Source organism: Lampris incognitus, chromosome 5 (genome assembly GCF_029633865.1).
Source record: "Lampris incognitus isolate fLamInc1 chromosome 5, fLamInc1.hap2, whole genome shotgun sequence".
In the NCBI taxonomy this organism is placed as follows: Eukaryota; Metazoa; Chordata; class Actinopteri; order Lampriformes; family Lampridae; genus Lampris; species Lampris incognitus.
Window position 1 is genome coordinate 40695731 of NC_079215.1, and position 15470 is coordinate 40711200.

A 15470-nucleotide genomic window follows, 5' to 3' on the forward strand; every position below is an offset into this window, starting at 1 on the left:
GGATGTCCGAGCTCCTCACCCTGTCTCTAAGGCTGAGCCCAGACACCCTACGGAGGAAACTCATTTCAGCCGCTTGCATCCGCGATCTCACCCTTTTGGTCACAACCCAAAGCTCATGACCATAGGTGAGGGTTGGAACGAAGATTGACTGGTAAATTGAGAGCTTTGCCTTCTGGCTCAGCTCTCTCTTCACACAACAGTCCGGTACAACGTCCGCATTACTGCTGATGCTGCAACAATCCACCTGTCAATCTTCCACTCCATCCTACCATCATTCGTGAACAAGACCCTTGAGATACTTGAACTCCTTCACTTGAGGCAATAACTCATCCCCAACTCGGAGTAAGCAATCCACCATTTTCCGGTAGAGAACCATGGCCTCAGACTCGGAGGTGCTGACTCTCATCCCGGCATTTCACACTCAGCTGCAAACCACCCCAGTGCATGCTGGAGATCGGGTTCTGATGAAACCAACAAAACCACATCATCTGTGAAGAGCAGAGATGCAATTCTGATGTTCCCAAAATGGACACACTCTTCACCTTGGCTGCACTTTGAGATCCTGTCCATGAATATCATAAACAGAATTGGAGACACGGGACAACCTTGGCGAAGTCCGACACCCACTGAAAACATGTTAAACTTTGTGCAGAGTATGTGGGCACAGCTCTCACTTTGGTTATACAAGGACTGGATGGCTTGTAGCAATTGCCCCAATACCCCATACTCCCGCAGTACCCCCCTCTCTGGTACTTCTTCTCCAAGTCCACAAAACACATGTAGACTGGCTGGTCAAACTCCCATTTCTCCCTCAACACTTCCGCAAGGATAAAGAGTTGGTCCGTTGTTCCACGGCCAGGACGGAATCCGCATTGTTCCTCCTTGATGCGAGGTTTGACAGTCAGTCAGAGCCTCCTTTCCAGTACCCTGGAGTAGACCTTCCCAGGCAGGCTGAGCAATGTAATGCCCCAATAATTAGCACACCTTCTGGTCCCCCTTTTTAAATATGGGAACCACCACCCCAGTCTGCCACTTCACAAGTACTATCCCCGACCTCCACATGACACTGAAGAGGCGTGTCAACCAAGACAGCCCAACAATGTCCAGAGCCTTCAGCATCTTAGGACGAATCTCATCCGCACCTGGCGCCTTACCACCGAGGAGATTTTTAACTACCTCAGAGACCTCTGCCAGGGACATGGGTGAGGCTTCCCCTGAGTCTTCAGACTCTACTTCCTCCATTGAGGACCTGTTAGCTGGATTCAAGAGCTCCTCAAAGTGTTCTTTCCACCGCTCGACAGCATCCCCAGTCCGGGTCAACAGTTTCCCTCCCCGGCTGAACACAGCCTGAGTCAATGGCTTGTTTGCAGTCACGTGATTCTGATGACGCGCGAGATTCAGATGGAGGGCAGGAAGTGAAAAGCAGAATGGATGCGATGGAGCTAGTTTAGTCTGAACTGTGCTAGTTTAGATGATATTATGAGAGAAAGGCATAAACAGAAAGTAAGATAAGTTGGACATGATCCTTATGTTATGAAGAGTGATTTTTTTTTGACGAAGTGGTCACTGCACACACGCATTATCCGACTCTGCTCCTCCCGACCGCATACGACGGTTCGCAAGCCATTTTTTCTTACGTTTTCGGTCAATTTCTTGCATTTTTCCCCCCTCATGAGCAACAACTTTTGGTACTCAATAAAAACTCCTTGTGGTTTCTCAGTTAATGACGCCAAACATACACTACCGTTCAAAAGTTTGGGATCACACTGAAATGTCCATATTTTTGAAGGAAAAGCACTGTACTTTTCAATGAAGATAACTTTAAACTAGTCTTAACTTTAAAGAAATACACTCTATACATTGCTAATGTGGTAAATGACTATTCTAGCTGCAAATGTCTGGTTTTTGGTGCAATATCTACATAGGTGTATAGAGGCCCATTTCAAGCAACTATCACTCCAGTGTTCTAATGGTACAATGTGTTTGCTCATTGGCTCAGAAGGCTAATTGATTAGAAAACCCTTGTGCAATCATGTTCACACATCTGAAAACAGTTTAGCTCGTTACAGAAGCTACAAAACTGACCTTCCTTTGAGCAGATTGAGTTTCTGGAGCATCACATTTGTGGGGTCAATTAAACGCTCAAAATGGCCAGAAAAAGAGAACTTTCATCTGAAACTCGACAGTCTATTCTTGTTCTTAGAAATGAAGGCTATTCCATGCGAGAAATTGCTAAGAAATTGAAGATTTCCTACACCGGTGTGTACTACTCCCTTCAGAGGACAGCACAAACAGGCTCTAACCAGAGTAGAAAAAGAAGTGGGAGGCCGCGTTGCACAACTGAGCAAGAAGATAAGTACATTAGAGTCTCTAGTTTGAGAAACAGACGCCTCACAGGTCCCCAACTGGCATCTTCATTAAATAGTACCCGCAAAACACCAGTGTCAACATCTACAGTGAAGAGGCGGCTGCGGGATTCTGGGCTTCAGGGCAGAGTGGCAAAGAAAAAGCCATATCTGAGACTGACCAATAAAAGAAAAAGATTAAGATGGGCAAAAGAACACAGACATTGGACAGAGGAAGACTGGAAAAAAGTGTTGTGGACGGATGAATCCAAGTTTGAGGTGTTTGGATCACAAAGAAGAACATTTGTGAGACGCAGAACAAATGAAAAGATGCTGGAAGAATGCCTGACGCCATCTGTTAAGCATGGTGGAGGTAATGTGATGGTCTGGGGTTGCTTTGGTGCTGGTAAGGTGGGAGATTTGTACAGGGTAAAAGGGATTCTGAATAAGGAAGGCTATCACTCCATTTTGCAACGCCATGCCATACCCAGTGGACAGCGCTTGATTGGAGCCAATTTCATCCTACAACAGGACAATGACCCTAAACACACCTCCAAATTGTGCAAGAACTATTTAGAGCAGAAGCAGGCAGCTGGTATTCTATCGGTAATGGAGTGGCCAGCGCAGTCACCAGATCTGAACCCCATTGAGCTGTTGTGGGAGCAGCTTGACCGTATGGTACGCAAGAAGTGCCCATCCAACCAATCCAACTTGTGGGAGCTGCTTCTGGAAGCGTGGGGTGCAATTTCTCCAGATTACCTCAACAAATTAACAGCTAGAATGCCAAAGGTCTGCAATGCTGTAATTGCTGCAAATGGAGGATTCTTTGACGAAAGCAAAGTTTAATGTAAAAAAAATCTTATTTCAAATACAAATCATTATTTCTAACCTTGTCAATGTCTTGACTCTATTTTCTATTCATTTCACAACATATGGTGGTGAATAAGTGTGACTTTTCATGGAAAACACAAAATTGTTTGGGTGATCCCAAACTTTTGAACGGTAGTGTAGGCATTTCAAAAGTTTGTGATAGTGCTTCCTATGTAGAAAACCACTTCCAGCCCTCCATCTGTAGTTTGTGATGTCATATGCAAACAACCTATCCCTGCTTCCCCTTCCTGAGTCGCCGGATGGTTTGCCAGAACGTCCTTGAGGCCAACTGAAAGTCCTCCATAGCCTCGCCAAGCTCTTCCCATACCCGAGTTTTTGCTTCTGCGACCGCTGAAGCCACAGCCCTTCTGGCCTCCTGGTATCTGTCTGGTGCTTCAGGAGACCCCTGGGCCAACCAAGCCCGAAATGCCTCCTTCTTCAGCCTGACGGCTTCCCTTACCGCCGGTGTCCACCAGCGGGTTCTTAGGTTGCCGCTTCGACAGACACCAATGACCTTATGACCACAGCTCCTGCCTGCCACATTTGCAATCGAGGCTTTGAACATGGCCCACTCAGACTCTCTGTCCCCAGCCTTCTTCGGGATACACGAGAACTTCCGGAGTAGGGAGTTGAAGACCTCACGGACAGGGGCCTCTGCCAGACATTCCCAGTCAACCTTCACTACATGTTTGGATTTGCCAGGTCTGTCCGACAGCCTTCCCTACCATCTGATCCAACTCACCACCAGGTGGTGATCAGTTGACAGCTCTGCTCCTCTCTTCACCCAAGTGTCCAAAACATACAGCCGCAGCTCTGATGATATGACCACAAAGTCTCATCGCTCGTCAGCCTAAGTTGTTCAGGTACCAAGTACACTTATGAACTACCTTATGTTCGAACATGGTGTTTGTTATGGCCAATCCATGACTCGCACAGAAGTCCAATAATGAGGCACCACTCGGGTTCAGATCGGGGAGGCCATTCCTCCCAATCATGCCCCTCCAGGTTTCAATAATAATAATAATAATAACTTATTAGATGAAATACTTTTATGGGGAAGTCAAGTCAAGTACCTTTATTGTCATTGTATAAAAAAACACAACTAAGTCAAAAAGCTTGGAAATGTAATTGCAAGTAGTTTAATTAGTATGAAATTAGAGGTGAAAGCCTAACAACAATTAAAAATTACTATAATTTTAGTGACACTAGCCAGTGATTTATTAGTAGTGATTGAATGTTTTAAGTAAAGACTGTTTGGGGAAAAAAACGGTTTGAAGAAATTGTTGAACGCTTGTGAAGAGACAGGAGGGTTGTTGTCGCCATTGGCAATTTGATAGTGGTAAGACCAAGGACATAAACTGCAGAATTGTAAACATTTCATAACCTTAATAATCATTTTTTTCTTTACTTACAAAGAAGCAAGAATATCAGAAGATCAGACATATTATTCACTTATCCAGTCAAGGTGCATTTGACAGAAGCTGAAATAAAATTGCTTCTCTTTGTGCATGTGCAAATATTCACCTGACATTCACTTCTCCTTATATGTTTTGTAAGGGATACTCCTAATAACCCCTCCCCTTGTATCTTGTCTACCTGTTTCTTCATCTTATTCAGAAATGATGTATGCAAACAAGTTTAACAAACAAGTAGTTTTTTATGATGTCCATTATAATACAACTTTGGGGGGGGGAGGCATAATATGGGTAAAACCACCTCTTTCTTGAACCCCTCCTTTTTCATTACACAGTATAAAATATGTTATCTTATTGAGAATGTTTTTTTTTTTACCTTTACTGTACAGACACACTACTACATCATTAATTTTATGCTGTTGGTTTTGTGTTTTAAAATAAAGCCTTGTTTAGAAATCAGTTTGGTTCCTTAGTACTAGTTATTCAGAGCTGAAACCTGAACCTAATTTTCTAGGAAGATGTGCTCAGACACATGTATCTAACATTAGATGCATGCATGAAAAAGGTCTGCAAAGTTACAAAGGCCTAAGTCCAAAAAGCCAAAGGGAGTTCTTCTCTCTTACAGAAAACTCTGCTCCTGAACTGCCTGAAACACCTCGTCTGTAGTCCAGCCTTTTCTTCTGTTACTTATCTACATTATAGTATGTAACAGCAGACTGGGAGCAGTCAGAGCAGACTGGGCTTTTCAGGAGGCAGGCCTTAAGGTGCACTGGAGCTAACGGAGCATTTCAGACAGAGTTTGAATAGAGGGCTGCAGCAACGGACAGTATGAGAAAAATAATGTTTTTTGAACATTAAAGCATGTAAACCTATTTCAGTAGATGCCTAAAATAAAAGTATTAACCTGAAAATGAGCAGTTTATGTCACTTTTAAATCAGATCTATGATCAACTGAGGGAGGTTAATTTCGCAATATATTTAACTTCAGGATTCTTTGCTCCCGTACTTGAGCAATAATCTTAGGTATTCACAATCACATTTTGTCCAGCAGATAGCAGTAGAAGGATCCATAAATGACCTTGGAGTCAGCTAATATTTCTCTATTTTATGACTTACAGGGGTGAGCAATCTTATCCAGAAAGGGCCGGTGTGGGTGCAGGTTTTTTTCCAACCAAGCAGTTACACGCAAGATCCCATTAATCAACCAGGAGAGTCTTAGCTGAGGAACTTGATTGGGAGACACAGGTCTTTAATTGCTTGGTTGAAACAAAAACTTCACCCACACTGGCCTTTTCTGGATAAGATTGCCCACCCCTGATAAGTCATAAAACATAAAATGTAACATTAATTCATTCAGTATCCAAACTGCTTATCCTTACCCAGGGTTAAAAATTGTGCTGTTGACTTTTGATAACTTTGGATGATGAAGGTGAAATGGGTATTTTGCCAGCTGTATTTCTTATTTATTTTTTTTAAAATTATTTTTTATTTGTTTATTTTTTATTATTCTTCTCTCTGTAGGTCTGTGATACCATACTGGGACATGCTAGGGAACACTTCGCCTTCACAAACCACCTCATCAGTGCCACCTTATTGCAGGGGGACAGGTTTGAACAGTACAACAATGCATTTCCTGAAGATGCACTGGGCATCACCCTGAAGGCCTACCCCATGTTGAATGGAAGCAAGCTGAAGACGGAGCTTAGTCTCATCTACAGCAAGGATGAGTTCAAACCCTTTCATGGGGCTGTGGACCTATTCCAGTTGTTTATGGAAAACAATCTTGAAGGAGTCTTTTCAGAGACTGTCACACCCCTAAAAATCCTCATCACCACACCCATGACCACAGTGGCTGAAAGGTACTTCTCAACTTTTAAAAGAATTAAAACTTTTCTCAGAAACACCATGACCCAGGAGAGGCTGAATGCATTGGCCATGCTGTCACTGGAGAAGAGCCTGGTGACTGACATGACTGACTTTAACCAGAAAGTCATAGAGAAATTTGCAGGACAGAAGGAAAGGAGGGCAACATTTATGTTCAAATAGTGCTACTGGCCAATGGTTAGACAGCATTACAATGCTGTGTTGTTTTTAGATATGTGTTTTGTTTTTTCTTCTGCTTAACTATGTTCCATTTATTGTTTGCATCTTTGAAAACATCAAAATCCCAGTTAGATATTGGTGGACTATCTCTAACATGTCTCCTTTTATAATCAATCTCTAATTAATGTAAGGACAAATAAAGTGATCTGTGGACATGGGGGATACATCCTCAATTCAGAATAAAACGGTACGAACCCTGATAAAATCTTTTGGTTACGTTGTCCTTCTTAATAACTCTGTGACTGTGTGGACATTAAAGCAGCCGTCAGGTGTGCTGTGCCAAGGTAAATTGTGCCCCCCCCCCAGATTTTTTTTTCCACACCAGCTGCCACTGCAATCTAGAGGAGTCTAACCTATCCTATGGTTCTCTTGTTTTTGGTTTTTCTTTTTGTCTTTTTTTTTTTCAAATCTGTCATTTTTCATTTGTGTTTGTGTTATTTTATTGTAGTACTATGCTCTTGTTGGGGTCATTCCAAGGTCACAGCAAAGGTATAGTAGGTTGTATCTGTTGATAGGGCACTATAGCTCTGGCCCCTGCACAGCTTACTGTTGGCTTCCCGAAATGTTGATTTTATTTATCCATACACAAGCGTGGGCCACAAAATTAAGGCAGTGGGGGCGTCCGGATAGCGTAAAGGTCTATTCCGTTGCCTGCCAGCATGGGGATCGTCGGTTCGAATCCCCGTGTTACGTCCGGCTTGGTCGAGCCTCCCTTCTAACACAATTGGCTGTGTCTGCGGGTGGGAAGCCGGATGTGGGTATGTGTCTTGGTCGCTGCACTACCGCCTCCTCTGGTCGGTCAGAACGCCTGTTCAGGTGGGAGGGGGAACTGGGGGGAATAGCGTGATCCTCCCACGTGCTACATCCCCCTGGCGAAACAACTTACTGTCTGGTGAAAAAAGAAAAGCTTGCGACTCCACATGTATTGGAGGAGGCATGTGGGGGTGGAGCAGCGATTGGGACGGCTCGGAAGAGTGGGGTAATTGGCCGGATACAATTGAGAAATAAAGGGGGGAATCAATAAATAAATAAATAAAAATAATTAAGGCAGAAAGAGCGAAACTTTAGTTGTTAAACATGAAGGTCAGCATATCACAACCAGGGCTCTACAAAGTCTGTTTTGTAGTCAAGTTATCATCAGTTTTGCCACAAAAGTTTTGGACTAATCTACAGAAAGGTCTAATTCAGCTGTGTCAATAACAAATAACCGAAATAACAGGTAAATAACATGGGTTTTAATACTGAAACACGTATTGCATGAGGTGAGTGTTTTCATTTGAAAAATAATTATAACAATGGCTGTCTTCTTTAAAAACAGTAAGAAGAAGAGAACAGAATAGTGTAACAGATCTCAGCTCTAAATACTGCTGTAGGTCTACCTGTCTATTTCTTCTTATGTAAGTGCAGGCATGTCATCCTGGTTATCCTGGCTGAACTTCAAAATTTAGCGTTTCTCTTACAAGTTATTGAAATTACATATTTCAACACCTCCCAAGCTAAGCTCCCTTAACCCGCGGTCTGGGTAGTGTAGCATTCCAGAGCTTCCACCAGAGGACGTTGCCTGCCTCATCTTCAGTGATAGCACAGGTTACCTGCTAGTTTCTGCCCTGTTCTTCAACATCCTGGGAATCCCACCATCCTGGTTGGGGCAGTTGCGGCCACTACAAGTGGGAAAATAATATCTAACCTTTAGCATTGCTGTTTTTGCCAGGGTCTAGGGTCTATTTAGTTCATTAGATGAATTCATTGCATTTGTTTTCAATTGACTTCCTGCAGATAGATTCCACAATCTTTCCACATTTCCACAAATGTAAAGAATAAAGGTTTTTCTGCTCCTGAATTCCAAAATGGATGTGTGTTTGTATTGAAAGGTAAATCTACTACCTAACACCAGACCAGTCCTCCTCAGGCAAAACTGTCAGTTCCAAATTCCTTTTATCTGTATATTAATAATGTTGGATGTTTTGTTTTTTTCACCTTTTTTTCTCCAAATGCAGTCTCCTCTTTTGTTTCATAGTGATGCTTGAATAAAATGTCCGCATTGCATGTAGACCTGGGTCAAAAACATCGTGTAGCATTGCGTGCCGGTGACAAACGGAGACGGAGACGAGGATTTCAGTTTGTCAGCAAAACAACTGCACAACTTTTTTTCTCTACAGACGTCTCTCCCCCAATCCAATGAACAACCGACCCTTGGAAACCTTGTAGTAGTGCCTGTGTGTGTGTGTCCCCCAGCGCTACGTTGCATGGGGCGGGGGCAATGTAGCGCTGAGGACATCTGCTCGCCCACCTGGGCCTTTCAAGCCCTTGCGGGGGGGGGGGGGCGTTGTGGCCTGGACCAGGGACCACAGCTCCCGGCGGTGTGGTGTGAAAGGGTGACATGCTGGGCCCATGTCGCCCCTCTGGAGAATGCCAGGGGGTGGTGCAGGGGGAAAGCAACGCGGGTCCAGCGTGCCATCCTCCTTCAGGGCGCCGGAACGTGGCGCCCCTAGGGGATCGACGCGGGCTCAGGGCACCGACCCTCCACGGGGCGCAGTGTCGTCGTGTGCGAGGGGCGACTCAGGCCCAGTGACCCGCCCCTCTGGGGGCTCGGCAACACCCAGTGGGGAGGTGTGTGTGGAGGCGATGTGGGCTCAATGCGTCAGCCCCGAGTAGAATGTGGAATGTCAGGTGAGAGGGCAACACAGGCCCAGCATGCGGAGGCGGTCCAGTGCAGCACGACAACCCGCCCCCTGGGCGCCATCTGCACCCGATAGACCACCACCCCGACTCGTTCCACCACTGTGCAAGGCCCTGTCCACTTACTCTCCAACTTGGGTGACCTTCCTTTGGTTCTCTTTCGAGTATACACCCACACCCTCTCTTCTGCCTGGAAGTCCGCTCCTTTTGTGTGCTGGTCGTATGCTCTCTTCTGCCGAGCCACAGCATCCTTGGCCTTCCTTCCTCCTGGCAAACTCATGTGCCACCTGCATGCGGGCCCTTAACTGGTCTGCATACTCTGGCCCTGCTGGCACCGGCGGCGTGTCCAGGGGCTGGCCAAACACCAGGGACGGGGATGTGCGCAGCTCTCGCCCCAGCATCAACAGGGCTGGTGTACATCCTGTCGTCTCCTGGACCACCGACCGACAAGCCAGGAGCACCAAGGGCAGCTGGCGGTCCCAGTCTTTTTAGTCCTTCACCACCACCAATGCAACTGTGCGCCCAGCATGCGGTTAAACCACTCCACCAGGCCATCTCTCTGTGGGTGGAGCAGCATGGTCCGAGTCTTGTGGATGGCCAGCTGCCAACACATCTCGGCAAACAGCTGCAACTCGAAGTTGTGCCCCTGATCCGAGTGAAGCTTAGCTGGGGCACCGAACCAACTGAACATCCCCTCAATCAGCACGTCGCAGACTGTTGCCACCTCCTGGTCCGGCACAGCATAGGCCTCTGGCCACTTGGTGAAGTAGTCCATTAAGACTACTACAAAGTGGTTGCCACGGGGGGTGCGAGGGAAGGGCCCCAACACATTTGCCACAACCGGGCCATCGGGTATCCCACCCTGTATTGCTGCAGCAGTGCATAGCTCTGACCTGGTGGACCCTCCTGGGCGGTGCAGGGGTCACATCTCCTACAGAAGGCCTCAACATCCTGCTGGCAGGTGACCCAATAAAACGACTGGCGGACCCGCCTCAGCGTCTTTGTTATTCCAAAATGGCCGACCCCCGGCGGCCCATGCTGTGCCTCCAACACCGCTGTCTGGCGCCTCCTGGGGACCATGACCTGCCACCTCTCTCCAGCTGTCACCAGCTCCAGCCAGCGCCTGCACATCACTCCAACCTGCATCTTCAGACCCTCCAGCTGCGACCAGAGCCCCTTCACCACCAGGCTAAAGGGTGTGACCTCTGACCACTCTGGGCAGCTGCCTGCCTCCACCCACTGGATCACCTGGCCCAGGTCTGGGTCCTCTCACTGGTCCTTAGCCCAGTCAACGGTGTCCTCCAGCAGCACTACATGGCACCTCACCTCCAGGTCCCCCAGGCTTCATTCCTTGGCCTCCATCCTGGATCACTGTGCCCACCCCTCATCACAGGGCCGCCTGGATAGTCCATCAGCGTTAATCTGACTCTCACCTTTTCAGTGCACGATGGGGAACTGATACTCCTGCAGCTGTTCAATCCACCTGGCCACCTGCCCCTCTGCCTCCCAGAACGACAGCAACCACCGCAGTGAGTCATGGTCTGTTCTGATGACGAATGGGAGGCCACATAGGTGATGTTTTAAGTGTCTGACTGCCTCCACCACTGCCAACAGCTCCTGATGTGTCAGGCAGTAGTTCCGTTCCACTCCAGAAAAGGCACAGCTGTAGTAGGCAACCACCTGCTCGCCCTCTGGAGACAGCTGTGACAGGATCACCCCCCTGGCAGTAGCACTCGCGCCTGTGTCCAGTACAAAGTCTCCTCCAGGCTATGGGACTACCAGGACGGTGGCATGGCACAGCACCCGTTTCAGTGTGTCGAACACCTGCTGCTGCGCGTCACCCCAGTCAAACCAGGTGTTCTTGTTGGTGAGATAGTGGAGAGGGGAAGCCACCGTGGCAAAACCCCGGATGAACCGGCGGTAGTAGGACGCCAAGCTCAGGAACACCCGCAGCTGTTGCACGTTTTTTGGCATCGGACAGTCTCGGACCGCGCAAACGTTGTCCTCCTCTGTTGCCACTCCATCTCTGCTGGCCCTGTGGCCCAGGAACGTGACCTCTCTCCTGGGCAGCTTGCACTTCTCCGGATGCAACTTCAGCCCTGCTTCTTCTATTTTGGTCAGCACATCGTCCAGCGCAGCTAGGGCTGCAGCATAATCGGGGCCATGGACTAGGATGTCGTCCAGGTAGACCTGGCAAGACTGCACGGGGACACCTTCTAGCACTCGCTCCATCAGCCGCTCAAATGTAGCCGGGGCATTGCACAAACCAAATGGCATAGTGACGAACTGCCAGAGCCCCGTCCGCGTGGTGAACGCCATCTTCGGATGCGCCTCAGGGGTCAGCGCGACTTTCCAGTAGCTGCTCCTCAGATCCAGGGATGAGAACCAGCTGGAGCCCCAAGTGCTATCTAAGGCTTTATCCACGCATGGTAGTGGGTAGGAATCCTTCACTGTGACATCGTTCAGTTGCCAAAAATCCACGCAAAACCTCCACATGTTATCCTTCTTGGGGACCATCCCGACGGGAGACACCCAGGGGCTGTCGGACAGCTCAATGACTCCGGCCATCTGCACCTCCTCCAGACACCTCTCAGTGGCTGCCTGTCGCATGGTTGGCAGGTGGCGGGGGCGTTGGCGGATGGGGTGGGCCATCCCAGTGTGCCATCCTCTAGCGGGGCTCTGTGACGTTGTGCGGGGAGGTGACACGAGCTCAGTGTGTCACCCTCCGGTGAGGTTCGGTGGTGCTGTGCGGGTTGGCAGCGCAGGCTCAGGGTGCTGTCCTCCCGTGGGACGCTGGACGGTGAGGTGGCGCAGGCTCAGTGTGCCGTCCTCTAGCAAGGCTCCATGACGTTGTGCGGGGAGGCAACATGGGCCCAGCGTGTCGCCCTTCTATAGCTAGACTCAAGGGAGACTGTGACGTCAGTTTCAGTGGGTAGACAGACCTGTCCTTCAAGGTCACCGTGTCGTGTACCAGTCCAACAGGCACCCCGCTCTCTGCAGGAAGTCCAGCCCCAACAGGCTGGGATGTCGGCCACCCAGGCTGTTCATCATGCATTGGCTCAGCATTGGGGCCCAGTCCCCAGTGACAGTGATGAGTGGCTGGGTGGTGGGGGCCGGGGTCTGTAGAACCGTCAACAGCTTGGGGTGCACCAGGGTGACAGTGGATCCTCTGTCCACCAAGGCAGGCACCATTTCACCTTCCACCTCCACCAGCAACCGACACGTGCTTGACAGTGTCGTCAGAGGCCACGGGCTAGCTTTTTGAATGTAGCTGTCACTTGTTGGCAATATGGGGGAGACTGTAGTTCCCGGGACGGAGATGCTCCCTCTTACTCCGTCCTACTCCCGTTTCCCGGAGATGGCGGGTGTGGGCCCGACTCAGGGGGTGGCGCAGGGCAACGATACTTGGTGTGCTCCCACGGGCCGCAGTTCCAGCATCTCGGTGGTTGGACGTCGGGGGCAAAGCGTGAGGCTTGACGCTCCGGGGGAGGAGGGTCTGGCAGGGTAGGTTGGAGCCATAAAAACAAATAGCATATATTTAACAGAACTCGTTTATTTTTCCCTATAATTCATTTATGTAATGTAGGCTTGATAACATGCATTAACTGAATTAGACAAATTAAAATGATAGGCTATTAGTGATTTTTTTGCATTTGAAGCAGTTATTCTATATTAAGCCACAACTAATCAAATTTCACAAAGCAATCAAATTTCCACCCATAAACATCATTCGCAGCCATATAAATCTCATTAAATTAATAGCGCAAATGTGGGAAAGTTTCCAACAAATAGACGTACATATTGTGCACAGAAAGTGTTCCACATAAAATAATGAGGAAAAAAACTAAACTAGTGTAACGTGCATGGATAAGTAGACACGCTGGCCGCTGACTGGCGGGTCTGACCCTTTAGTCGAGCGGTTAGCGATGTCTCTTGCGGTGCGGGTGATACGAGTTCGCTTCCCGGCCGCGGCAGTTCCCGTGGTTGCGTTGTCCCCCGAATTCGCTACATTTGTGTCAGAAGTGGGATGGGGCGACCGTAAGGCCATCGGAAGCGTATGCGCCCTGAGGCGTGAAGGAGCTGATATGCTTAAGCGCGGGGACGCGCTTCCCGAAGGAGGGGAGTAGTGTAACGTGCATGGATAAGTAGACACACTGGCCGCGGGCTAGCAAGTCTGACCCTTTAGCCGAGCGGTTAGCGATGTCTCCTGCGGTGCGAGCGATACGGGTTCGCTTCCCGGCCGCGGCAGTTCCTGTGGTTGCGATGTCTCCCGAATTCGCTACACTATCGTAACATAGGCCTACAGTAGCCTACTGCATATTGATCGATAAGCATTTGGAAGTCCCCCCATCACGCTCGCACCGTCGTAAACCTGCGCTATCACGTTATGCTCTGCTGCTCTCCCTTCTATCACTTTATCGCTCTGCTGCTTTCCCTTCTATCACTTTATCGCTCTGCTGCTCTCCCTTCTCTGGCAGGATGTGTTCTAATTGACTGAGAATTGATGCGGCAACAGTCTCGGCATCGGCACTCTGTATGGGAGTAAAACTGTAAAAACGCTCCTGAACCTGAGGTGATTTGTCAATATAACGTAGTCCAAGCACTAACTGAGACTGCGTTGATACGTCAGTGGTTTCGCCGGCCCGAATGGCTAGAACGTCTGCGTTTTTAATCTCATCTACTATGTACACGCGCATAATCCCCAACAGGACTGAATAATAGTTGATGTACCTTTAAACACGGTTGCCGTTTCCAAATATTGTTTCAACACACTGTCCAATTCAGCAGCAAAATTCACTAGTCCGATGAAAAACCCCAGGGTTGGTAGTGTCACTGCTTTCATCGTGGCCACGTAATCCAAGTTAATATGCTCCAACAAAATTTGACACAGTCAGTAGTCCTTGAAAGTGTAAACTACTAATAACACGCACTGGCCGATCGACTAGGGGGTCTGACCCTTTAGTCGAGCGGTTAGTGATGTCGCCTTGTGGTGCAGTACACCCTGTGTCGAGTCCCGTACCGGGCGAGAAAATAGCTCGGTTACGTTGGTGGCAGCGGTGGGATCCGGAAGCGTGCAGATCCTCAGAAGTCTCTTCTGAGCGCGGGTATAACAAAGCGCGAGGGCGCGCTTCCGGGAGAGGGTGACGACTGTAAACTACTAATAAGACCCACTGGCCGATCGACTAGAGGGTCTGACCCTTTAATCGAGCGGTTAGTGATGTCGCCTTGTGGTGCAGCACACCCCGTGCGAATCCCGCACCGGGCGAGAAAATAGCTCGGTTACAAAAGTATAGCTCTATTCCTGTCCACCTCTTCATTGTGTTTAGCAACGCCGATCCTGTAGCTGTCACTAAGTTGGCTCCCAAACATGGCTAGTTTCATGGCATTATCCATATGAGCCTTACTGTCTTCTTATTTTTATTTCTTTTGTATCTATTTTCTGCCTCCACTGTTCTACATTTCAAGAACTGTCGATAAGGTGTGTTCTTTTTTTTCTTTTTTACAGGCATTTTGCAGTCCTTTTGTAATCCATGGTTTGTTCTCATAGTTTTGCTTCCTGTTGTATTGTTTTATGGGGCAGTTTTTGTCATATAGTGTTAAAAATATACTGAGAAATGTGTCATAGGCTCTGTCAGTGTCCTTTTCCTCGTGTATTATGCTCCGGTCTTGCATTAAGAAATCATATTTAAATGCATCTAAGGCTTCCTCTGTTCTAACTCTTCTATGTTTGATCATATTGTCTCCTTAAGACTTCATATAATCACATCCATAGATCACACAAACTGGCAGATGGTCACTTACGTCATTTTTCAGCAACCCACTCACGATATTATTGTCCATGTTATGAGAGTTGGCCTGTAGGTGGCAACACTGTGTTAATCTTACGTATCTGTGAAAGCAATGGCAATGTGGAGTCAGCTGTCAAAATAGCCAAAACAATACTGAAAAAGGCGGCGCTGGCAGGAGAGGACCCATGGAAGGCAGTGTTAGCATGGAGAAACACTCCAACGGAGGGACTTGACAGCTCCCCGGCTCAGCGGCTCATGTCCAGACGCAT

General features: G+C 48.1%; 1 pseudogene; it reads left to right on the top strand.

Moving 5' to 3' along the window:
* LOC130112994 (high affinity choline transporter 1-like) overlaps positions 1 to 15470 on the top strand; it is a 78151-nt pseudogene that overhangs the window by 26654 nt on the left and 36027 nt on the right.